The sequence below is a fragment of the Sarcophilus harrisii genome, chromosome 2, assembly GCF_902635505.1.
Source record: "Sarcophilus harrisii chromosome 2, mSarHar1.11, whole genome shotgun sequence".
In the NCBI taxonomy this organism is placed as follows: domain Eukaryota; kingdom Metazoa; phylum Chordata; class Mammalia; order Dasyuromorphia; family Dasyuridae; genus Sarcophilus; species Sarcophilus harrisii.
The window spans coordinates 69256438-69281168 of record NC_045427.1 but is presented as its reverse complement, the minus strand read 5'-3'; positions in this window follow the sequence as shown (position 1 = coordinate 69281168).

Sequence of the window (24731 nt, the reverse complement as noted above, 5' to 3'; positions counted from 1 at the left end):
AAAAGGGAAAAGGAAAGAGAAAAGTATAATTTGAAGTTAATAAGATGGCAGGAAGTAGGGAATTAGTAGTTTTAGCTATAAATGTGAATGAGATGAACTCTCCCATAAAACATAAACGAATAGCAGACTGGATTAAAAGCCAGAATCCTACAATATGTTGTTTACAAGAAACACATTTAAAGCAAAATCATACATAAAGAGTAAAGGTAAAAGCTGGAGTAGAAGCTATTATGCTTAAGGAGAAGTAAAAAAACAAAAACAGGGTTAGTCATTTTTATCTCAAATCAAGCAACAGCAAAAATTGATCTGATTAAAACAAATAAGTTAGGGAATTATATCTTGCTAAAGGGTACCATAGATAATGAAGCAATATCAATATTAAACATATATGCACCAATTGGTGTAGCATCTAAATTCCTAAAGAAGAACTTAAAAGAGTTGCAAAAAGGAACAGCAAAACTATAATAGTGGGAGATCTCAACCTTACTCTCTCAGAACTAGATAACTGAAACCATAAAATAACTAGATAATTGAAACCATAAAATAAATAAGAAAGAAATTAAAGAGGTAAATAGAATACTAGAAAAAAAACTAAATATAATAGATCTTTGGAGAAAATTGAATAGAGACAAAAAAGAATACACTTTCTTCTCAGTAGTTCATGGAAACTATACAAAAACTGACCATATATTAAGACATAAAGACCTCAAAATCAAATGCAGAAAGACAGAAATAGTAAATTATTTTTTTTAGATCACGATGCAATAAATATTACATTCACTAAAGGACTAGAGAAAAATACACCAAAAGGAAATTAGAAACTAAATAATCTTAACATAAAGAATGAATGGGTGAAGCAGCAAATCATAGACAATCAATAATTTCATCTAAGAGAACAACAATAATGCGACAATATACCAAAAGATGAGGGATGCAGCCAAAATGGTAATAAGGGGAAATTTTATATCTCTAGAGGCTTATTTGCATAAAATAGATAAAGAGAAGATCAATAAATTGGGCTTGCAACTAAAAAAGCTAAAAAAAAGGACAAATTAAAAAACCTACAAATACCAAACTTGAAATTCCAAAACTAAAAGGAGAAAACAATAAAATTGAAACTAAAAAAAAAAAAAAACTATCCAATTAATAAATAAAACTAAGAGTTGGTTTTATGAAAAAACCTACAAAATAGATAAATCTTTTGTTAATTTGATTAGAAAAAGGCAAGAGGAAAATTAAATGTTAGTCTCAAAAATGAAAAGGGAGAACTATCCACCATGAAGAGGAAACTAGAGCAATTATCAGTAATTACTTTGCCCAACTTTATGCCAATAAATTTGACAGCCTAAGTGAAATAGAGGAATACCGACAAAAATATAGATTGCCCAGATTAACAGAAGAGGAAATAAATTACTTAAGTAGTCCCATTTTAGAAAAAGAAATAGAACAAGCCATTAATCAACTCCCTAAGAAAAAATTCCCAAAATCAGATGGAGTTACATGTAAATTTTACCAAACATTTAAACAACAATAACTCTAATACTATGTAAACTATTTGAAAAAATAAGGAATGAAGGACTCCTACAAAGTTCCTTTTATGATAAAGACATGGTAATGATACCTAAACCAGGTAGGGCAAAAACAGAGAAAGAAAGTTAGAGACCAATCTCCTTATTGAATATTGATGCAAAAATCTTGACCAAAATATTAGCAAAAATATTAAAAATAATCACTCCAAACATAATACAACACGACCAAGTAGTATTTATACCAGGAATGCAAGACTGGTTCAATATTAGGAAAACTATTCACATAATCGACTATATCAACAACCAAATTAAAAAAAAAAAAAACATATGATTATCTCAATAGACGCAGAAAAGGATTTGATAAAATCCAACACCCATTTCTATGGGGAAAAAAACTAGAGAGTATAGAAATAAATGCACTTTTATTTAAAATAGTCAGTAGCATCTATTTAAAACCATCAGCAAGCATCATATGTAATGGGGTTAAAGTAGAGCCATTCCCAATAAGATCAGGGGTGAAACAAGGTTGCTCACTATCACCATTGCTATTCAATATTGTTTTAGAAATGTTAGCCTTGGCAATAAGAGAAGAAAAAGAGATTAAAGGAATTAGAATAGGGAATGAGGAAATCAAATTATCACTCTTTGCAGATATGATGGCATACTTAGAGAATTCAGGAGAGCAGTTTGGAACTATATTCAAAAAATTATCAAACTGTACATAACCTTTAATTCAATAGTGTTTCTATTGGGATTATATTGCAAAGAGGTCTTAAAAGAGGGATAGGAACCCAAATGTGTTAAAATGTTTGTGGCAACCCTTTTTGTAGTGGCAAGAAACTGGAAACTATGTGGATGCCCCTCAATTGGAGAATGGCTGAATAAATTATGGTATATGAATGCTTTGAAATACTATGGTTCTGTAAGACATAGGGAGCAGGATGATTTCAGAGAGGCTTGGAGATGCCTACATGAACTGATGCAAAGTGAAATGAGCAGAACCAGAAATCATTCTACACAGCAACAACAAGACTATATGATGATCATTTCTGACGGACATGACTCTCTTTAACATTAAGATGATTTGGACCAATTACACTTGTGCACTGATAAAGAAAAACATCTGCACCCAGAGAGAGAACCATGGGAACAGAGGGTGAAACATTCTCACTTTCTCTGTTATTAATTGCTTACATTTTGTTTCTTTTTTCTCAGTTTTTCTTTTTCTTCCTTCTTTATCTGATTTTTCTTGTGCAACCAGATGACAGTGTGAATATATATACATGATATTGGTTCTGGCATGTATTTTGGTATATTTGGCATGTATTAGACTGCCTGCAGGGTTGGGGAAGGGATGGGGGGAAGAAGGGGAAATTTGTGGCAGGGGGTTATGCAGGGGTCAGTGTTGGAAAAATTACTCATGCATATGCTTTGTGAATAAAAAGCTTTAATAAAAATGATAACAATAAAAAAGAAAAATATCTTTTTCATGTAATTAGAAAATACAATTAAATTAGAGGAAAACATAAAAAATGTGTATATATATATATATATATATATATATATACATATTTATATATATTAAAAAAATCTATGATCAGGGCAGCTAAGTGAAGCAGGGAAAGAGCACCAATCCTGAAGTCAGGAGGACCCGAGTTCAAATCTGACTTCAGACACTTAACACTTCCTAGCTGTGGGATCCTGGCCAAGTCACTTAACTCCAATTGCCTCAGGAAAAAAAAGAAAAAAAAAAAAAAAAGTTATGATCATGGAAATTTTCAAATATTACTTTTTATCAATGCACAGGTGATTACCACAAAATTTTGCTCTTTATACTATACAATTTGTTATTTTGTATCATTACATATTGCAATGATGTTTCAAAGTATCCAGAAATCAATTACACATGTAATAAGTGGAATTGTGTAAGGACAAACATATATCTTAAACAAATTTTTAGAAAAATTAACTTTTAAAAATAGAATATGCATTTTGAAGAATAATATTTGTCTAAACTTTCAAATATTTCATTAAAACATAAATGTTTCAATTGCTTCAATTTTTCTGAGTTAGTAGCCAAAACATTATTTAGCTCAAAAGTTTCAGCCAACTAGAGCTACCATAATGAAAATTTTTCTCTCCTTACTTATTCCTACAAAGAAGCTGAGCACTTACAAAGCAGGAGAGAATGAAATTTGTACTATAGCCAAGTTTCAGCCAACTAGAGCTACCATAATGAAAACTTTTCTCTCCTTACTTATTCCTACAAAGAACCTGAGCACTTACAAAGCAGGAGAGAATGAAATTTGTACTATAGCCACAGAATTGTGGCCCTTAATTAAATTATACCAAGAACATATGGGAATTAGCAAAGAGATTAAGGGACTAATAGAGCAGAACACAGTAATGTAGTTGTAAACTGAACAAAGCTCTATATCAGTTAAGTAAAATTTAAAAGAAGTACATCAAAAAAAGTAGAGAGTCTCAGAATGGGAACTGAATTTCTCTCAACTGATCTAACATCACATTTCTGGTAGCACTATCTACCTGTAATGTAGAAGAGGCTAATTCTTGTCTTTGAAATAACTTAGAATCCTCTTTTAAACAGAAGACTGGATAACTTCCTTGTTGATAGATTGAAAGGCTTTAATAGCCACAGCTGTTTCCAGATGTTTGGTTTCTAGAACACACCAGAAACATCATTCAGGAAAGCTGTATCCACCTGAATCAATTTGATAACTTTAAAAATATTTATCATTATCTTTACCTTTTTAATTAAGTTAATTTCTCTTGTTAACTGGCATATTTTCTACAAATATTTCATCCCATTCTAATTTTAAAGCTAAAATACTAAAGAATCATCAATGTGTTAGGTTTTTCCTATAGTATCTCAAGTACATACTTGCCCTTCACAAAAACCAACCTCTTTTAGATTTCAGGTTATCTTGGGGAATTGTTAATTATTACAAATTCTGCTTTCTAATGTGTCAAAATAGGTCCCATTAATTTGTGACCAAAGAAAAACTAGAGATCATTATTGATCACAAAATAGAAACTTTTGATTATAGCAAGTTAAAAAGTTGTTTTTTTTTTTTTAAAAAAAAACAAAACAAATGCAGACAAAATTAGAAGGGAAGCAATAAACTGAGAAAACATTTTTACTGTCAAAGGTTCTGATAAAGACCTCATTTCCAAAATACATAGAGAATTGACTCAAATTTATAAGAAATCCAATCATTCTCCAGTAGATAAACGGTCAAAGGATATGAACAGACAATTTTCAGATGAAGAAATTGAAACTATTTCTAGCCATATGAAAAGATGCTCCAAATCATTATTGAGCAGATAAATGCAAATTAAGACAACTACTCTACACATCTCTCAGATTGTCTAGAATGATAGGAAAAGAAAATGCGGAATTTCGGAGGAGATGTGGGAAAACTGGGACACTGATACATTGTTGGTGGAATTGTGAATGCATCCAACCATTCTGGAGACCAATTTGGAACTATGCTCAAAAAATTATCAAACTGTACATACCCTTTGATCCAGCAATGTTTCTACTGGGCCTGTATCCCTAAAACAACCAATAGGAGGGAAAGGGACACACATGGGCAAAAAATTTTTGTGGCAGGCCTTTTTGTAGTGGCTAGAAATTCAATGGATGGTTATCAATTAGAGAATGGCTAGATAAGTTATGGTATATGAATATTATGGAACATTATTGTTCTATAAAAAAGGGCCAGCAGGATTATTTCAGAGAGGCCTGGAGAGACTTATATGAACTGATGCTAAGTGAAATGAGCAGAACCAGGAGATCATTATACAACAATACTATATGATGATAAATTCTTTTTTTAAATTTTTAATAGCTTTTTATCTACAAGTTATATGCATGGGTAATTTTACAGCATTGACAATTGCTAAACCTTTTGTTCTAATTTTCCTCCTCCTTCCCCCTACCCCCTCCCCTAGATGGCAGGATGACCAATGTATGTTAAATATGTTAAAGTGTAAATTAAATACAAAATAAGTCTACATGTCCAAACCGTTATTTTGCTGTACAAAAAGAATTGGACTCAGAAATATTGTACAATTGCCCTGTGAAGGAAATCAAAAATGCAGGTAGGCAAAAATATAGGGATTAGTAATTCTATGTAATGAGTCTTCCAGAGTTCTTTCGCTCAGTGTAGCTGGTTCAGTTCATTACTGCTCTATTGGAACTGATTTGGTTCATCTCGTTGAAGAAGGCCACATCCATCAGAATTGATCATCATATAGTATTGTTGTTGAAATATATAATGATCTCCTGGTCCTTCTCATTTCACTCAGCATCAGTTCCTACAAGTTTCTCCAGGCCTTTCTGAAATCATATGATCAATTCTGATGGATGTGGCTCTCTTCCATAAAGAGATGATCTAAATCAGTTCCAATTGTTCAGTAATGAAGAGAAGCAGCTATAGCCAGCAAAAGAACTATGAAAATCAGGATTTGGACTTTAATACCTGGCTGCATTTTAGGTGAACTGAAATGAAGGCTGCTCCCAGAAGCCCCCCAAGAAACCTGCTACAGAAAATATTACACTTTAGAGAAGAACATTACAGTAATGGAATATTATTGTTAGATTGAAAACAAAAGGTAAAACAAGCTGATTTTAGAAAGGCCTGGATAGATTTACTTGAACTGATGCTGAGCAGAACCAGGAATATATCATACACAGTAACAGCAAGAGTTTGAAATAAAAAATTATGAAAGATTTGGTTCTTTGTGGTTCAGTGATTCAAAGTAATGCCAATAAATTTTGGACTGAAAATTCCATCTTTCTCCAGAAAAATAACTAAGGCAAATGAATGTAAAACAACTTATGCTATGTTTACTTCTTTTTTCTGTTTTTTTAAAAAAATCTCTCCCAGGTTTTATTCCCTTTTGCTCTGATTTTTCTCTCCTAACATGATTAATAAAGCAATGTGTATTAAAAAGGAAATAAATATTTTTTTAAAAAATTAGTGAGGGTATTTTTATATTACTAGAAACGGTTTTAAATTATCCTTCAGAAAATTGCTTGTTCCTATCCCCTGACCATTTATCAATTGGGCAATGACTTGTATTCTTCTAAATCTGACATAGTTCTTTATATATTTTGCAAATGAGACCTTTATCTGAAAAACTGGCATTATAGATTTTCCCAGCTTTGTACTTCCCTTTTAATTTTGTTTCTGTTGATTTTTTTCCTGCAAAAACTTTTCTAATTTTACATAATCAAAATTGTATATTTTGTCTTTCATAATGTGCTCTAGTTCTTCTTTGGTAATAAATTCCTTCCTTCTCCAAAGATCTGATCAGTAAATTATTACTCACTTTCCTATTTGTTTATAGTATCATCCTTTATTCCCAAATCTGTATTTCCTGCCATTTTGTTTTTCTCATTATACTTTTCTTTTTCCTTTCCCCTTTTTCCTCCTCCCAAGTATTTTGCTTTTGTCTATTGCCTCTGAAACAGCACAGCCTTTTTACAGCATCTCCTCCTTTTATATACCTTTCTCCTTCTACTTTTGTTGCCCTTCTATTATACTCCTCCTTTCCTTTCCCCTTTCCTTTCCTACTTTCTTATAAGGTGAGACAAGTTTCTCTGTGAAACTAAATATGTTTGATATTTGCTCTTTGATTCAAATCTGATGAGAATAAGATTCACACAGTGCCCATCCCCTCTCTTTTTCCCTCAATTGTAATAGGTCATTTTTGCTTCGTTAACTCATTTTAACATTTTCCTCTTTTAGTAGAATCCCTTTCCCTCCTATAGTTTCTTTTTTTATATCATCACAATAAAATCTATACCCTTTATGTATAATCATAACAGAGATACAGATCTCAAGAGTTAAATATACCATCTTTCTCATATAGGAATATAACTTTTTCACTTTTAAAAGAACATTTTTTTTCTTTCCTTTTTACCTTTTTATTCTTCACTTGAGTTATGTATTTGAAAATCAAATTTTCTTTGTAAGTTTGCACTCTTCATCAGAAATAGATGAAATTCACCTGTTTCATTGAGTGTCCATCTTTCCCCCTGAAATATAATGCTTAATTTTGCTGAATAATTGATTCTTGGCTGCAATTAAACTTCCTTTGACATTTGGAATATCAAAATCCATGCCCTCAATACTTTAAATTGAAAGCTGCTAGGTCTTGGGTAACCCTGAATTATATCTTTTTGACTGCTTGCAATGGTTTCTCATTGATCTCATAATTCTGAAATTTAGGTATGATGTTCTTTGGAGTTTTCATTTTGGGGTCTCTTTCAGGAGGTTACTGGTGAATTCTTTCAATGGCTATTTTACCTTCTGGTTCTAGGATATCAGGACAGTTTTCCTGATGATTTCCTGAAAGATGATATCAATGTTCTTTTTTTCATCAAGGTTTTTAGAAAGCCCAATTATTTTTAGATTGTCTTTTAGATCTATTTTCCAGTTCAATTGTTTTTCCAATGAAGTATTTTAATTTTTTTTCTATTTTTGTTTTGTTTTGTTTGATTCTTGAAGTCTCATTGAGTTATTCATTTCCATTTGTTCAATTCTCTTTTTTCATGAGTTATTTTCTTCAGTTAGCTTTTTTATCTCCTTTCTCATTTGGCCAATTGAACTTTGAAAGGAGCTGTTATGTTCATTGGATTGTTTTTCCAGTTCATAAATTCTATTTTTTAGGAATTGTTTTCTTTTTTACATTTCATTGAAATCTGTTTTGTAAGGAGTTATATAATTTTTCCATTTCACTAAATCTATTTTTAAGGAGTTTTCTTCAGATAATTCCTCTTTTTCCTTTTCTCAACTCTCTTGCAATGTTTTCATGTCCTTTCCCTATTTTTCTTCTAACTCTCTTTTAAGATATTTTTTGAATTCTTCAAAAAGAGTCTTGTGAGATGGGAGCCAACTCATATCACACTTTGGGGCTTTATCTGGAGATTATTTCTTTTGGGATCCTCAGGGTTTGAAGTTTGTTTTATTTCTTTCTCCATAAAAGCTATCTATTGTCAGAGTTCTTTTTGCTTTTTTGCTTATTTTTTAAATTAAAATTTTAATCCTTTTTAAGCATTAAAGATTAACTTCTGCTAAGCATAGGGAAAAGGGAACATAGTCCCAAGCTTTCTCTGTGGGTGACAGCAGTTTTATACTGCCCTGTATTAATGCTCACTGACTTCTGGTATTTAGTGAGGGTGGCCAGGTCCCCCAGTATTCTGGGTTCAGAGGCTCAGTAGTTGCCTTTTATATTTGTGTTGGAGGTCTCAAAGCTAATCTGCTAATGCACTGGCATTTAACCAAGATGAAGTAGCCAGTGTTGCTGTATTTTGGCTAAGAGCCTCTGAGTAGTTTCAATGCAATGCATGGATACTACACCCTCTGGCTTCTTGCACTGAACCTGCAAATCAGCTTCCCCTACTCACCATTGCCCCCTCCCTCATGCTCAGTTAAAACAGACCTTTTCTGAAGTTCTTTCAAAATATCTTCTGCTGAAAATTTGTTACAAACCAAATACTTTGTTCACAAAACACTTTGGTTTCTGTCACATCAAAATGAGTTTAGAGACTTAATCTGTTATTGACCTGAAGGATGCCAGGAGAATCTCAGATAAAGACATGTCCACTCTCTGCCATCTTGATTGTGGCCCAGTCCCACAACTATATTTTTAAAGAGTTGCTTCCTTCTGTCATTTTCCCCTTCCTTTTCCAAGATTTTGATTCTCTCTTGCATACCTCTCAATGTATTTCTCATTTATTCTTGTATCACTCTTATTTGCTTTTTAAAGTCATTTATGAGTCCTTCCAAAAAGTTTCTTTGGGCTTAAGACCAATTCATATCACTCTTTGAAATTTCCTTCCTGGATATTTTGTCTTCCATTGTATTGGTGTTTTGGTATTGTCACCATAGTAACTTTCTATACTTAAAGATCTCTTCTCTTTCTTGCTCAGTTTCTTTCTTTTGCTTTTGGTATTTCCTATTTTTATTTTTTATTTTTTACATTGATGGTTGAGCTCCACTCCTTGATTAAAGGAGGCATTATTTCAAGCTTCCTGTTCTGCTAGAGTCCAGGGGCCCCTTGTGTTTGCATGAGGTAGTTTTGCCAGATTTTTTCAGAAAATAGTCTAATTTCCCAGAGTTTGCCTTATGAGCTATGAATGGAGGCTGTCCAATTCATCTGTTTCTCTACTGAACCAGGACTGAGGGTCTTAGTTACTGACTTGCTATGAGTAAACCTTTTCACTAGCTTTTCCAAAGTCTGTTTGGACTAGGCTAACTGCCCTTTTCATCCTAGTGAGTCTGGAATTCCTTAAAGTTTTTCCAGTCTTTCTTGAGCTGGAGAGTTATTTCATTCCATCAGAATCTTTTAAGAGGCTTGTTTTTATGTGGTTTTCAAGATAAATTAGGAAAGTTTGAGCAGCTTCCTGGCTTTACTCTGTCATTTTAGCTTTACCCCCAGAAGACTTAATATAGTCTTAAAATATTTTGTGTTGAAGTGTTCTTCCTTCTACAACATCACACATTAACCATTTACCACAGGTTCCCAGAGAGTTGTAACATAATAGCAAATGTTATTTTGAAATCGTGAAATAGAAGAAAAATCAGGATAGCAAATTAATACATTGAAAAAAGTCTGAAAATATGTGAAATTTATAACCCTGATGGAATTTTTGCCTGCAGTAAAGGTTGGGTTGGGAGTATCTACTCAATTCATTTGGTTAATTTTCATTTTAATACTTAATCTATTTATTTTTAACTTTCATTTTTTGTTAAAAAGTTAAGTTGAAATTCTCTTCCTTTTTTATCCCTTTGCCCTCCAAAGGGCAATATCCTATTGATAAGGAATGCAACAGGTACATGTGAAGTCACACATAATACATTTTCATATTAGTCATTTTGGGCAAAAAAGCAAGAAAAATGATATGAAAAATACATTTCAATTTATACACAATGTTCATCAGCTCTCTCTAATATTGGATTTTCATTGTTATTCTTTTGTGACTTTCTTAGACCATTGTATTAATTGAAGAAGTGAAGCATTTTATTGTGTAATATTATTAAAATGTTACTATGCATAATAATCTCCTACTTTTTCACAATTCACTGAGCACTAGATTTTTATATGTTTATCAGCAACAATCTCCTCCAAAATTTCATATATCACAAAATTATTCCATCACAAGCATATATCACAACTTGTTTAGCCTTTCCCCAATTGATGTGTATATCCTCTATGGCCAATTTTTGTCAACACAAAACAAAACTTCTCTAAATATATTTGTTGTTCTAGGTTTTTTCTTTGTTCTTTGATCCTTTGAGTATACAAATCAAATAGTGGTGTTGCTGGGTCAAAATTTATGCCTGTTTTTTTGTTTGTTTGTTTTTTTGCTCATTGGGCATAGTTGCAAATTGTTCTGCAGAATAGTTGGAGCTCTTCACAACTCCACCACAATGCATTAGTGTCCCTATTTTTCTCACATCCCTTCACCTTTTATTATTTTCCCTTTCTGTTATGTTAGTAAATCTGATATGTGAAGTCATATCTCATAAATATTAATTTGCGGGGAGGTAGAGCCAAGATGGTGGAGGAAAGGCAATAACTCACCCAGCCTCTCCCAAACCACTAGAAATTCCTTTCAGGTAATGACAATTAAACAAAGTTTAGAGCATCAAAATACTCCCAAAAAAGAAAAATATTAATTTTCATTTTTCACCAATTCATTTGGTTCTCTTTAATTCCATATTTATTATTTCTATAATAATTTGTATTAATTTGAATGTTTCTAATGAATAATGATTTAGGAACCTTTTCATATAAAAATAGATAATTTTGATTTCCTAAGAAGATCTCCTGTTTATATCCCTTGAATATTTATCAAATCAGAAATGCTTATTTAAAAAAAATTGAATCAATTCCATATATATTTGAGAAATTAAAGCTTTATAAAAAAAAAACTGTCATTTTTAGCAATATGTACTTGCACTGATTATTTTAAAGTTTTTTTTTCTAAGATAAATATTAGTACCCTTCCCTTTTTCACTTCGTCTAAGCCATAATGGATTCTGCTGTAACTTCTAATTTTTATAATTTGGGAGTCTTTCTATTTTAAGTGTGTCTTATTGTATTCTTGTTTTTCAAACATTCTTTTCCCCTATTCCATTTTCTTGGTGAGTTTATACTATTCATTTTCAGAGTTATGATCACTAACTAAGCATTTCTCTCTACTTATTTTCTTCTCTTTAATACTTTTTGCCTCATCCCTCTTTAAAAGTCTATTTTCCTTCTCTCCACTACATTTTTAAATCTGCTTTCATGTTGGTATCTTTGTCTCTCTAATTTTATTGCTGTTAGATAGATTCCTTTGCTTCACTGAATGTGTGTGCGAACATATATATATATATATATATATATATATATATATATATATAATTCTGTCACTGATCCAATTTCAATGGAGTTAGATGCTAGCACTGCCCAGGATCTCTTCCCCATTTTCTCTTCCATTGTAAAAGCTTTGTTGTACATCTGTCATCATCATTTTTTTTGTTTTTGTTTTTAATCTCCCTTTCTCCTTTCTTCCAGGGCTCTCCTCCTTCTCAGTTATTCATTTTTAAGGTCATTCCAACAAATTGACTCACATCCATCCCTCCATCTACATAGACTCCTTTTAATTGATTTAATAGGAATTACATATATCATTATCCCATATAACAAAGTAAACAGATTAACATTATTGGGATCTTTATTGTTTCTTTTTTATGTTTATTTTTTTTTTATGCTTTTCTTAGGTCTTGTGTTTTTTGTCACTTTTTATTTGCTGTTTTCATTAGTAATACTCAAAAATTTTTTTTAATTTAATTTTATTAAATAAATTCTAAAAAATTATACTCAGTTTTGCTTGTTAATGTGTTCTTGTTTGTAATCCCTTGGATTTCAGTATATCATAACCCTTTATAGCTTTAGTATGAAAGCTGCTTTAAATAATAAATCTGAAATATTGATCGTGATTCTATGATATGTAAGTTTTTCTGGTTTCTTTTAATTATTTTCTCCTTCACCTGGGGTCTTAAGAATCTACTTATAAAATTCCCAGATGATTTTTTTTAGAATCTTTTTCAGGAGGTGATCTTTGAATGCATTCAATTTGTATATTCCCTTCTGGAACTAGGACATTAGAATAGTTTATCTTTATAATTTCTTTAAATATGATGCCCAAGGTGTTTTTGATCACAGATTTAAGATAATCCAACAAAATTTAATTTCTCTCTACTTTTCTTGTTATTTTTTTTTGCATGTCAATAAATTGGGTTCATTTTAAACTCAGTTTCATTACTTTATACCTATACTTTATAGTTTTATAAGATTTAAAAGCACTTAAAAATCACATTAAATGTGTGACCCTGGGCAAGTCACTTTTTTATAAGTTTTTTTAAGTTTAATTGCAGCTTTTTATTTTCAAAAAAATATGCAAAGATAATTTTCCACTATTGAACCTTGAAAAACCTTATGTTCCAATTCCCCTCTTTCCTCCCACCCTCTCCCCTAGATATCAACAAATTCAATATATGTTAAAAATGTTAAAATTTATGTAAATCCAATATAGGGATACATATTTATACAATTTTCTTGCTGCACAAAAAAAATCAGATCATAAAGGAAAAAATTGAGAAAGAAAATAAAATTCAAGCAAACAGCAACAAAAGAAATGAAAATGCTGTGTTGTGATCCACACTCAGCTCCTACAGGCCTCTCTCTGGATGTAGATGACACTCATCATCACAAGATCATTGGAACTGGCCTAAATCTTCCCATTTTGAAAAGAACCATATTCACAAGAATTGATCATCATATAAGCTTGCTGTTTCTGTGAGCAATGATCTGCTGGTTCTGTTCATTTCATTTAGCATCAATTCATGTAAGTCTCCCCAGGCCTCTCTAAAATCATCCTGCTGATTATTTCTTATAGAACAATAATATTCTATAACATTCATATAGCATAAATTAAAAAGCCATTCTCCAACTATTTTGGTATCCATTCAGTTTCTAGTTTTTTGACACTACAAAAAAGACTGCCACAAACATTTTCACACTGTGGGTCCCTATCTATTAAGATATCTTTGGGATATAAACCCAGTAGAAATAATGATGGATCAAAGGGTACGCACAGTTCGATAACCTTTTGAGCATAGTTCCAAATGGTTTTCTAGAATGGTTGGAACAATTCCCAATTCCACCAATTAGTGTTCCAGTTTTCCCAGATCCCCTCCAACACCCATCGTCATCTTTTCCTGTCATCTCAGACAATGACAGATATGTAGTGGTACTTCAGAATTGTCTTATTTGCATTTCTCTGATCAATAGTGATTTAAAACACCCTTTCACATGATAAGAAATGGTTTTAATTTCTTCATCTGAAAATTGTCTGTTCATATCTTTGGGCAATTTATTATTTGGAGAATGGCTTAAATTCTTATAACTCTGAATCAATTCTCTATATATTTTAGAAATAAAGCCTTTATCGGAACCCTTCAATGAAAAAAATGTTTCCAAATATATTGCTTCCCTTCTAATTTTATCTGCATTAGTTTTGTTTGCATAAAAACTTTTTAAACTAATATAATTAAAACTATCTATTTGGTGTTTAATAATGAGATCCACTTCTTCGTTGGTCAAAAATTCCTTTCTTCTCCACAGATGTGACAAGTAAACTATACTATATTCTTCTAATTTCCTTATAATGTCATTATTTTTAAATCATGAACCCATTTAGACCTTATTTTTTTTTTTTTTTGTATGTGGTACTAGGTGTGGATCATTGCCTAATTTCTTCCATACTAGTTTCTAAATTTCCCAGCACTAAAGCCAAATAGTGAATTTTCATTTCCAAAGCTGGAGGTTTGGGTTTTGTCAAGCATTAGATAATTATAGTCATTAAGTTTTTTGTCCTGGAAACCTAACCAATTCCACTGAGTAAATACTTTATTTCTTAGTCAATACCAAATGGTTTTGATGATATCTGCATTATAATATAGTTTTACATCTGGCACAGCTAGGCCACCTTCACTGGCCACTTTTTTTTTTTTAATTCCTTTGAAATGCTTGACCTTTTGTTTTTCCAGATCAACTTTGTTATTATTTTTTCTAGATCTCTAAAATAATTTCTTGGGTGTTTGACTGGTATGGCACTAAATAAGTAGATAAATTTAGGAAGTATTGTCATTTTTATTATATTCACTCAGTCTACCCATCAGAACTTGCTATTTTTTCAACTTATTACATCTAACTTTATTGGTGTGGAATGTGTTTTATAGTTGTGTTCGTGTAGTTACTGACTTTCCCTTGGCAAATAGATTCCAAAATATTTTATATTATCAACAATTATTTTAGTGAGCCAAGTTGGTGGAGAACAGACATAACTCTCTATCACTTTCTCTCAAGCCAACAGCAGATTAAGTCTCTAAACTAGTTTTGAAGTCAAAGAATCCACAAATATTTGTAGTAGAACACATTTCTAGAAGAAGTTACTTTGAAAGAACTTCAGAACAGGCTTGCTTCAATTGGGTAGGGGGACAGTCTGCCAAACCCAGACCGCAGCATAGGGAGACCTGGGCAAGAAGCTAGAGAAGAGAGTCAGAGCATTGTAGCTTTCACACACCTGGGAATCTTCTACAAGCCTCTAAGACAGGGATCCTCAAACTTTTTAAATAGGGGCCCAGTTTACTGTCCCTCAGACTGTTGGAGGGCCAGACTATAGTAAAAACAAAAACTATGAACAAATTCCTATGCACACTACATATATCTTATTTTGAAGTGAAGAAAAAAAATGGGAACAAATACAATATTTAAAATGAAGTAAAGTTAAATCAACAAACTTAATCAGCATTTCAGTGGGAACTATGGGCCTGCTTTTGGCTAATGAGATGATCAATGTCTGATTCCATATTTGTCACTGCTAGTCATAACAAGTGATGCAAGTGTGCATCCATTAGTCTTGATCTGGTTGGGGATTTCAAATATTTCATTCTAGAAAAAGTCTGTTCACAGACATAAGTGCTACCAAAGATGGTTGCCATTTTGAGTGCATGGTTCCTGAGATGAGGATATATCTTAGAGGGGAGAGATGCATAGAAATTATGAAGACTGCTTGACTTGAATGCATCTTTCAGAGAGTCACAATTCTGCGTTCAGCCAGTTCCATTTGGTAAATTGTATCCATATTTTCAATGTCAATAGAAAATGGGTTACAGAAAAGCTGTATGTCTTGTTCATGGAGATGAAGCTCTTTAAATCTAAACTGGAACTCTTTTTGCAATTTTTCCAGTGAATCCACACATGTTTTGTTTGGGAATGCAATCAGCGGTTTTTCCACTAACAGATTTTGAGTTGTGGGAAGATGGTAGAAGTTTTCCTCCTTCACTTGTTTGATGAGGAGGCCTTATTTTGCTTCAAATGCTTTGACATATGATTGCATATCAGAGATGAGCTTCCCCTTTCCTTGAAGTTGCAAATCGAGATTGTTGAGTAGCTCTGTTACATCTGTCAGAAAGGCAAGGTTCCATTTCCATTCTGCATCATTGAGCTCTGGTACTTGTTTGTTTTTTGAAAGCAGAAAAGTTGTAATCTGTGGAAGTAAGTCATAGAAATGTTTCAAAACTCTCTCTCGACTCAGCCAATGGAGTCAGCCAACACAGAAGTCTGTGTTGTATAGAACATCTTCATATTCAACATTATATAGAATATCTTCATACTCAACATTTAGCTCAGACAGAAATTCCTGAAATTGTGATTTAGTGCATTAGCTCTAATGAAGTTAACACAAGATACCACAATTTTCATAACAGAGTCCCACTTCAATGATTTACTATACAACACTTGTTGGTGGATGAAGCAGTGTATGGCTATTGGATGAGAATGGTTATGTTTGTTTATCTCTTGGTTAATGCGAGCAATTATTTTTTCTTAGACTTCACTACGTTAGGAGCACCATCAGTTGGCACGCTGGCTAGTTTAGCCCAGTCCAGCTCCAAACCTTCATAGTTTGGCAAACCTTTTCATAGATATCCTCTCCTGTAGTTGTTCCTTTGATGCTTTGCAGTGCAGCATACTTGGAATATATTTTATTTGCTTCCATATAAGAAGATAAAAGCCACACATTAAAAGATATGACAAAATCTTGAATTAAATGGATATGATTTTAAGATGGTATTGTAATGAAATAGAATCATGTAAAAATAAAGAAGCAAAGTTCTTAATATAATTCTTACTATCACATTATTCCTCTAATAATTCCTCATCTTATAACTTCTTTTGACACCACATAGATGACTTTGGTTTCTCACAAACCTTGCCAGTAAAGTTGTAAACCTTTGCAAGTTTTCTTCCTATCCAGAAATGTTCTGACATATTGTCTGAGACTAAAGCTTGACAAGAAACTGTTTTTTTTTTTTTTTTTTTTTTTTTGTCATTGCTGTGGTTCTTTAATGACTACCCTATGTAAATGTAGAAAGACTCATTGGGTGAAGATTGGACCCTGAGAATTAAATTTATTTTGACCATAGCAGTTCCCGAAGAAGTAAGAATAAAAACACAGAAACATTGTAATCTATTTTGGAGGACAAAAGGTTTATTAAACCATATATTATTAAATATAGCACAAAATTACTATTATCAATTTCAACAAGTCAAGGATAGCATTTCTTAACTTATAAATGTCATCAAAGGAAAATCTAAAATGATTGTAAAATGCTTATTATAAATACCTTGATGAGGAAAATGGAGAAAACTATTTACAACTACTTAAAACAGTTGATTATTCACCAATGGAAAAGTGAAGCAAAGAAAAAAATATCTTTTTTTCAAACAGATTTAAAGAACAGTACATCAGTACAGCTGACTTACACACACAAAGAAAAGACAAGAAAAAAACACATAAAAAGACAAAATTCCTCCAAATTTAACATGGAAAAAATATACTACTTACAATAATTAATAAATATTCCTTCTCCCAAATTACCCCTCATATTTACTGAGATTGGCATCTGCTGCAAGAATTCACCATAAGGGTGATTTTGACCCCACAATTTAAACAGCTAACAAAGCATTAGGCACTAGATCTGTTTAGCTAGGGGTAGAAAGAGAAAAGTGGATTTTATAAAGTTATCTTGAGGAGTGACATTAAGAAAGACCATATAGGATCTTTGAAGTGAAAGAAAAAAAAGTTGAATAAGAGTGACAGTCCTGAAGGAAATAAAGTTGGAACATGACCTCTTCATGTAAGTAGTTGGTTTAAGGAAGAAATCTGATTCCTGTCTATTCTTAAGCTCCTCTCCCCCTCCAAAACAAGGGAATATTATATTACATGTATTTTACCATTTTCCGGATTTTGTTCTATCAAAGGGGGAATGACTAAGACACATAGAAAATCTTGAAATATCAGATGGAGAATTTAAGAAAAATTAACTTGAAACACAAAAAGATAAGAAACTGAATGAAAAACTATATTAGCAGATAAAGCCAAGAGAGGAATCCATACATAAAATATTCAAAGTAAGATTTAATCTGAAAAAATACTTTGTAAAATTGTTACACTGTGAAGGTAAAAGAATCAATATTATATTAATGAAGAGATATTTTTGTGGACATGCCAGACATTATGGAACATAACACTAAATACTAGAAAAAAAGAAAAAGAAAAAAAAATTAACATACCTTAGTAGTAAATAAAGGAATTGCAAGTTGGCTAATGACAAGATTCTTTGCTATTGATGAGATTAAGACTAATGGACCTCTTCAGTTTAGGAGTTCTGAGACAAAATGAGATATGCTAATCTTTGTTTAAATTAGCTTTCACCATGATCATTTTTGTCAGGTCCATTGATTTCCCTTGTATGATTAACTCCCAGACTTGGAAATTCTTTTACTAGACAACTTTTCCATAAATGTTCATAGTTCTTAAAAGAACCAAAAGGCTAAGTAAGTCTTTTGAGCTTAAATCAATAGTATGTGTCAAATGTAAGACACAAATTTGGGTTCAAAACTAAATATTTGTACACTCTAACTTACTGCCTTTCTTCCTAACACTAATCATTATCACCACCATCATCATTAATCCTCACATGAGGAATATTTTTTAATTATGTATTCTGAAAATAGGTCCCTTTGCCAACTCATTCTATACTCAGACAAATTTTCTTGGTAATTTAGAAGATCAAATACCTTTAAAAGACCCTTTGAGCCGAACAAAACATTCACGAACTTGGCAAAGTTTTTCATTTTACTCATATTAATAGCCACAGATAGAAACTGGCCTCAGTTGCTTAGTGTTTATTTGTGCCCCCAACTATCTTTACTTTCAAGGGATAACATCCTGGAGGAGAGGTAGGAAGTAGGAAAGGGTGTTTAATGGGACACAGGATTGAAAACAATTATTGGGCCACAAAGATCAACAGCTTTCAACACTGGAATAAAATAATATTTAATTCAGTAAAAAAAAGAATGACATTAAAGAAATCTGAACTGAGGATTGTTATAATGTATAAATTCATGTCTTTTTTCAGATCTAGATGAACAGTCTCCCTTTAAAATCAGAAATTTTTATTGAACAGTATCACTCAAAATTTTTATAGTATTTTGAAACTAAAATTTTTTTAAGTTTCTGCTCTCCTAACTAACCTAGATAATTGTCTGAGGCCAGAATAAGTTAACAAAGGGACCTATTTTCAGAACACACTGATCAAAAAAAAATTTTAAGGTGAGGACTGATGATGGTAGTGGTAATGTTTAATGTTAGGAAGAAAGGCAATGAGTTAGAGTGTACAGACATTTAGGTTTGAACCTAGTTTTGTGTCCCATACTTGATATATACTATTGACTTAAATAATTATTTATTCTCTTGCTTCTTTTAAGAACTAAGAACATTTATAGAGAAAATGCCTACTGATAAAAATCCCTAGCTTGGGAGTTCACTCACATCAGAAAAATCAAAAGTCCTTGCAATTTTTCTGAAACATGAACTCAGGTCTTTAGACATGGATGGACCTTTCTTCCTTTCACTGGCTAAAAAGTGGGATTAATATAGTCAGTGTTGCTCAATATAAGCTCTTTAACATATTTCATTTGTTCCCAGGAAGTTTTAACATTTCAAAGCATTGAAAGAAATAAGACATTTATTAGTGTAACCTTTATTCTGGAGATGATTTAAGCTATTTCGAAAGTTACTAAATGAGGAAAGAGATTTTTCTTAGATGACTTTTTTTGCCCCTTCCACAAAATTCTTTAGTAATATTAATATATTGTACATCATATGAAATACCTACATATATAATCTATTGTTCTGAAGGTCACAGAGTTAGAATCCTACTTTGAAATGTCAGTTGAGTAAATTAATTTGTAATGTTGGAACATAACTTTTGCTATGACCATTCCCCTTTGCTCTGTAATGATCAGCTTCCCAAGAATATATTTCACTAGCTCTTGGTTGTGTGGAGCTGATATGCCCACATATCTCTGTAAATGACTGGGCAAAAGGGGGAAGAATAGACATCTTCTTGACATAGTCATTGCTTATTTACATCTCACTAAGAGAATGTGGAATATAGGTTAGGCATCCAGTAGAAATTCTATTTGTAATGCCCTCTTTAACTTTGAATGAAAAGGGGAAAACAAACTCGTTGAAACTCGAAGTAGCCAAGATTTGATTCAGTCACAAATATTTTTCATATTAAAGGCCACCTCATTAACATGGCTTGATCACTTGAAACTTTCAAAAAATCAACCAATTTATAGCTAATAAGGTTGATAGTCACTTTGTCTTAATAGCTTATCAAAACTGCCATCATTTTGATTACAACACAGCTAAAAGATCTGCTCAGCTCTACATGTCATGAGAAATTCATGTTTGGTTCTAATTCAGAGGCATTTATTAAGGTATATTTGACCAATGCCTTAGATGTCAAGATGGTTCTCTTTGATAATTAATAGGTTGCAATGTATACATTCACTATTCAATATATTCTCAGTGGCAGACTGAGTAGAAGGACTATTTTCTCATAATCATCAGCTATGAAAATGTATTAAAAATTTAATTGAGCAAAATAAAAAATCCCTGACATCAGCTATGTAAATTGTTTTACATAAGGACTATTGTCATTTAGGCATCAGGAAAAATGACACCACCTAAAAGAAGCACTTTCTTAGTACTAAAGGAGCTATTGTCCCCAATTCCCCACAGAAACATTCTAATATATATATATGTATATATATATATACATATACATATATATAATGTATTTATATATATGGTATATGGTATATATTAGGAATGGTATATGTCTTTGTGTTTATATACATACATGGATAATACACACTCACTACAATTCTTTTTTTTTATTTAATAGCCTTTTATTTACAGGTTATATGTATGGGTAACTTTACAGCATTGATAATTGCCAAACCTCTTGTTTCAATTTTTCCCCTCTTTCCCCCCACCCTTCCCCCAGATGGCAGGATGACCAGTATATGTTAAATGTATTAAAATAAAAATTAGATACACAATAAGTATACATGACCAAACCGTTATTTTGCTATACAATAAGAATCGGACTCTGAAATATTGTACAATTAGCCTTGAGGGAAATCCAAAATGCAGATGGGCAAAAATATAGGGATAGGGAATTCAATGTAATGGTTTTTAGTCATCTCCCAGAGTTCTTTCACAGGGTGTAGCTGGTCCAGTTCATTACTGCTCCATTGGAAATGATTTGGTTGATCTCATTGCTGAGGTTGATTAAGTCCATCAGAATTGGTCATCATATACTATTGTTGTTGAAGTATATAATGATCTCTTGGCCCTGCTCGTTTCACTCAGCATTGTTTCACTCAGCATCAGTTCATGTAAGTCTCTCCAGGCCTTTCTGAAATCATCCTATTGGTCATTTCTTACAGAACAATAATATTCCATAACATTCATATACCAAAATTTATTCAGCCATTCTCCATCTGATGGGCATCCACTCAATTTCCAGTTTCTAGCCACTATAAAAGGGCTGCCACAAACATTCATGCACATATAGGACCCTTTCCCTTTTTATGATCTCTTTGGGGTATAAGCCTAGTAGTAACACTGCTGGATCAAAGGATATGCACAGTTTGATAACTTTTTGAGCATAGTTCCAAATTGCTCTCCAGAATGGTTGGATGTATTCACAGTTCCACCAACAATGTATTAGTGTCCCTGTTTTCCCACATCCCTTCTAACATTCCGCATTATCTTTCCCTGTCATTCTAGCCTGTCTGACAGGACACACTACAATTCTTGGAGGAGGAGACTACATTCTTGGGGGTGAAGGAGAAAAAACAATTTCCTTTGAGGATAGGAAATATTTCTTTCAGTCTTTGTATTTCCAGAACCTAATTCAGGGTCTAACATACATGAGATATGCTAAATAATTCTCTCATCTACATTAACTAAGCTTGTGGATAACATAGGCTGCTTCAAATTTATTTTTTCTGTAATGCCAAACATTATTTATCAAACTCAAAATTTCTATATTCTAAACCAGTCTATTTTATGATGCTAGGTCAATTTTTATGACTTTTTTTTTAAGCTGGATCTTTTGATAGTTTTTTTTGCTGAAATTATTAAAGAAATATTTCAAGAGAATAAAAAAATAGACTATAGAAAAATTTACCTGACTAATCTTGCCATTCTGAAGCTTAGAGAAATATTGATAGTAGTGTTTTTAGACCATCTACACAACTATTTTTTAAATATTTTCACCAGTATCACTTAAAGAAACATTTTAGCATTCATTTCTACAGTATATTGAGTTTCAATTTTTTTGTTTTTGCCTCTCTCCCCTCCCCTCTTCCAAAGATAGTAGGCAATTTTATGTAATTTATACATGTACTATCATGTACAACACATTTTCACATTAGTTGCAGTTGTGAAAGAAGAAACAGATCAAAGGGGAAAAAAAGACAGAATGAGTAAATGAAAAAAAAATTCCTCAATCTGCATTCAGAATACTCTTGGATCATTGTATTGCTGAGAAGAACATAAACTATTGCTAAAGAAAAATTAATTCAGACTTCAATTGCCCACAGAAAACATATTTATGAAATAGAGAATAAGAATTCTGACAGTAGTCATTTGATCCAATCTTCTCTACTTATAAACCATAAAACAGTGAAAATACTTCCTTCAAAGTCACACAGATATCTTACTGCCACAGTCATAATTCCAACCCAGATTTTAAAATGCTTAATCTAGGGCACATTCTACCATACAACGGGAACACCTAGGAGAACAAGGAGTAGTAGAGAAATATTCAATATCTTCTTTTGTTTTTGTGATATGATTTTACACTGGGAAGTTTTTTTTTCAGATTGTTATTTTCATTATGTATGTTTTTTGAAAGATAATTCTAGAAATATAATGTTTGATATAGATGTTTTTATAACTTAAAAATTCTTTCAATTTCCACTGGTTGCTTGAAATTTTTAAAGTTACATTAGTTCCAATGATTAAATTAATTTCCTTTTATTCTAGTTTATGATTCATTTTGAATGTATGTGTATATATGTATATACATTCAGAATAAAATAGATTTTATGAATATATATATACATATATTCATATGACCTTCATTCATATGGCATTATTCATATGACATTCAACATAATTCAATCTGTCCTCCTTAGCTTGTAGAAATATATAGTATTGGGTATGAACATGTCTTAAATGTTTTTTATGTATGTAAATTTTCTTTCCATTATTAGAATACTTCCTGGTCATAAACATCTCTTAAACTCCTACTAAGTCCAAAGTAATATGCTAAGAAATGTGAAGTCCTTGGGCATATATTTTTATTTCACTTTTACCCTTTTTGTAGTCCCAGGCTTAGCACAATGTCTAGCTTATTATATATATACGCTTAAGTGATTCTTATTATGTGTGATAGTTATTTATTTAATTATTAATAATTTATGTTTATTATAGTCATTAATACTTTATGTCCTAAAAATATATTTGACCCAAAACAATTACCCAGACTGGAATATAGATGATTTAATGCTACATAGTTTATAAACCTTAAGTGGCATTTGAGTCATGATAAGTAATTCTCATGCACAAATAAAGGGAGGATGATAGTGTGGAAAAAAAAGCTCTTCTGACTGAATATATTGAATAAGAAAGACCTCTTCATAACAAATGTAATCCAAACATCACCAAAATTATATCATAGCTTGTCCATTGCTTGATGAAGAATTTAGGGTCAGTGGTGAAGGAAGGAAGCAGAGGAATAATGGTGGAGAAAGATAGATAACCATAAGATGAATAGAACTTTGACAGTGATTCTTCATGTTATGGTGGTCAGAACAATTTTGACTCATGAAAGAAGCATGCCTTTCTCTCTTAAATATTTATGTTCTGCTCCAAAGCTAAAATCAAAACTAACTAAAGTTAAGGTTCTGAGTGAAATTAAAATAAGCAGATCATCCTTGACAAAAAGATAAAATATATATACTCTATTATTGAATTAAATGTTTGCTGTTGATCAAGTGAAATGAGGAAAAACAGAAAAAAATTATCATCAAACTAATTACTATAATTTCACTTAAAGTATTTTTCATATGAAATGCTATTTAAAAAAGATTACTTAGTTAATTAAATTCTGTAGTATTTATAATCATTCCACAAAATTAGATATTTCTCTAATTTTTGAGGGAGAGAGCTCAATGAAAATTAATGAAATGAAGGTAAAATTAATGAAATTCTAATGCAAATGGAAATAATGAAGGACACTGAATGCATGTCATATAAATGTAAATTAGGGGTATATATATACTTTGGAAGAGAAGATTAAGAAAAATGTGATATATCACTCTGTGCTTATAAAGCTATCAAGTAGAAAAAGGATAAGACTTTTTCTGTATGGTTCCAAAAAGAACCAGGAATGTGCATAAGTTTCGAAATATACACTCAAGTTCCTAAAAAGGGAATGATTTTAATCATAATTCATTGTGTTGTAACTTCCCATAACAATAATATCTTGGATCCTTGAAATAGTCAAGTATTGAAATAATTTGGGCTCTTAGATTTATTCATTTTATACCAAAGAGAAGAAATAGTAAAAAGGATAGTTGTTTCTTACTTTCACCCAAAGCAGAAATTAAATTTTATTCCTT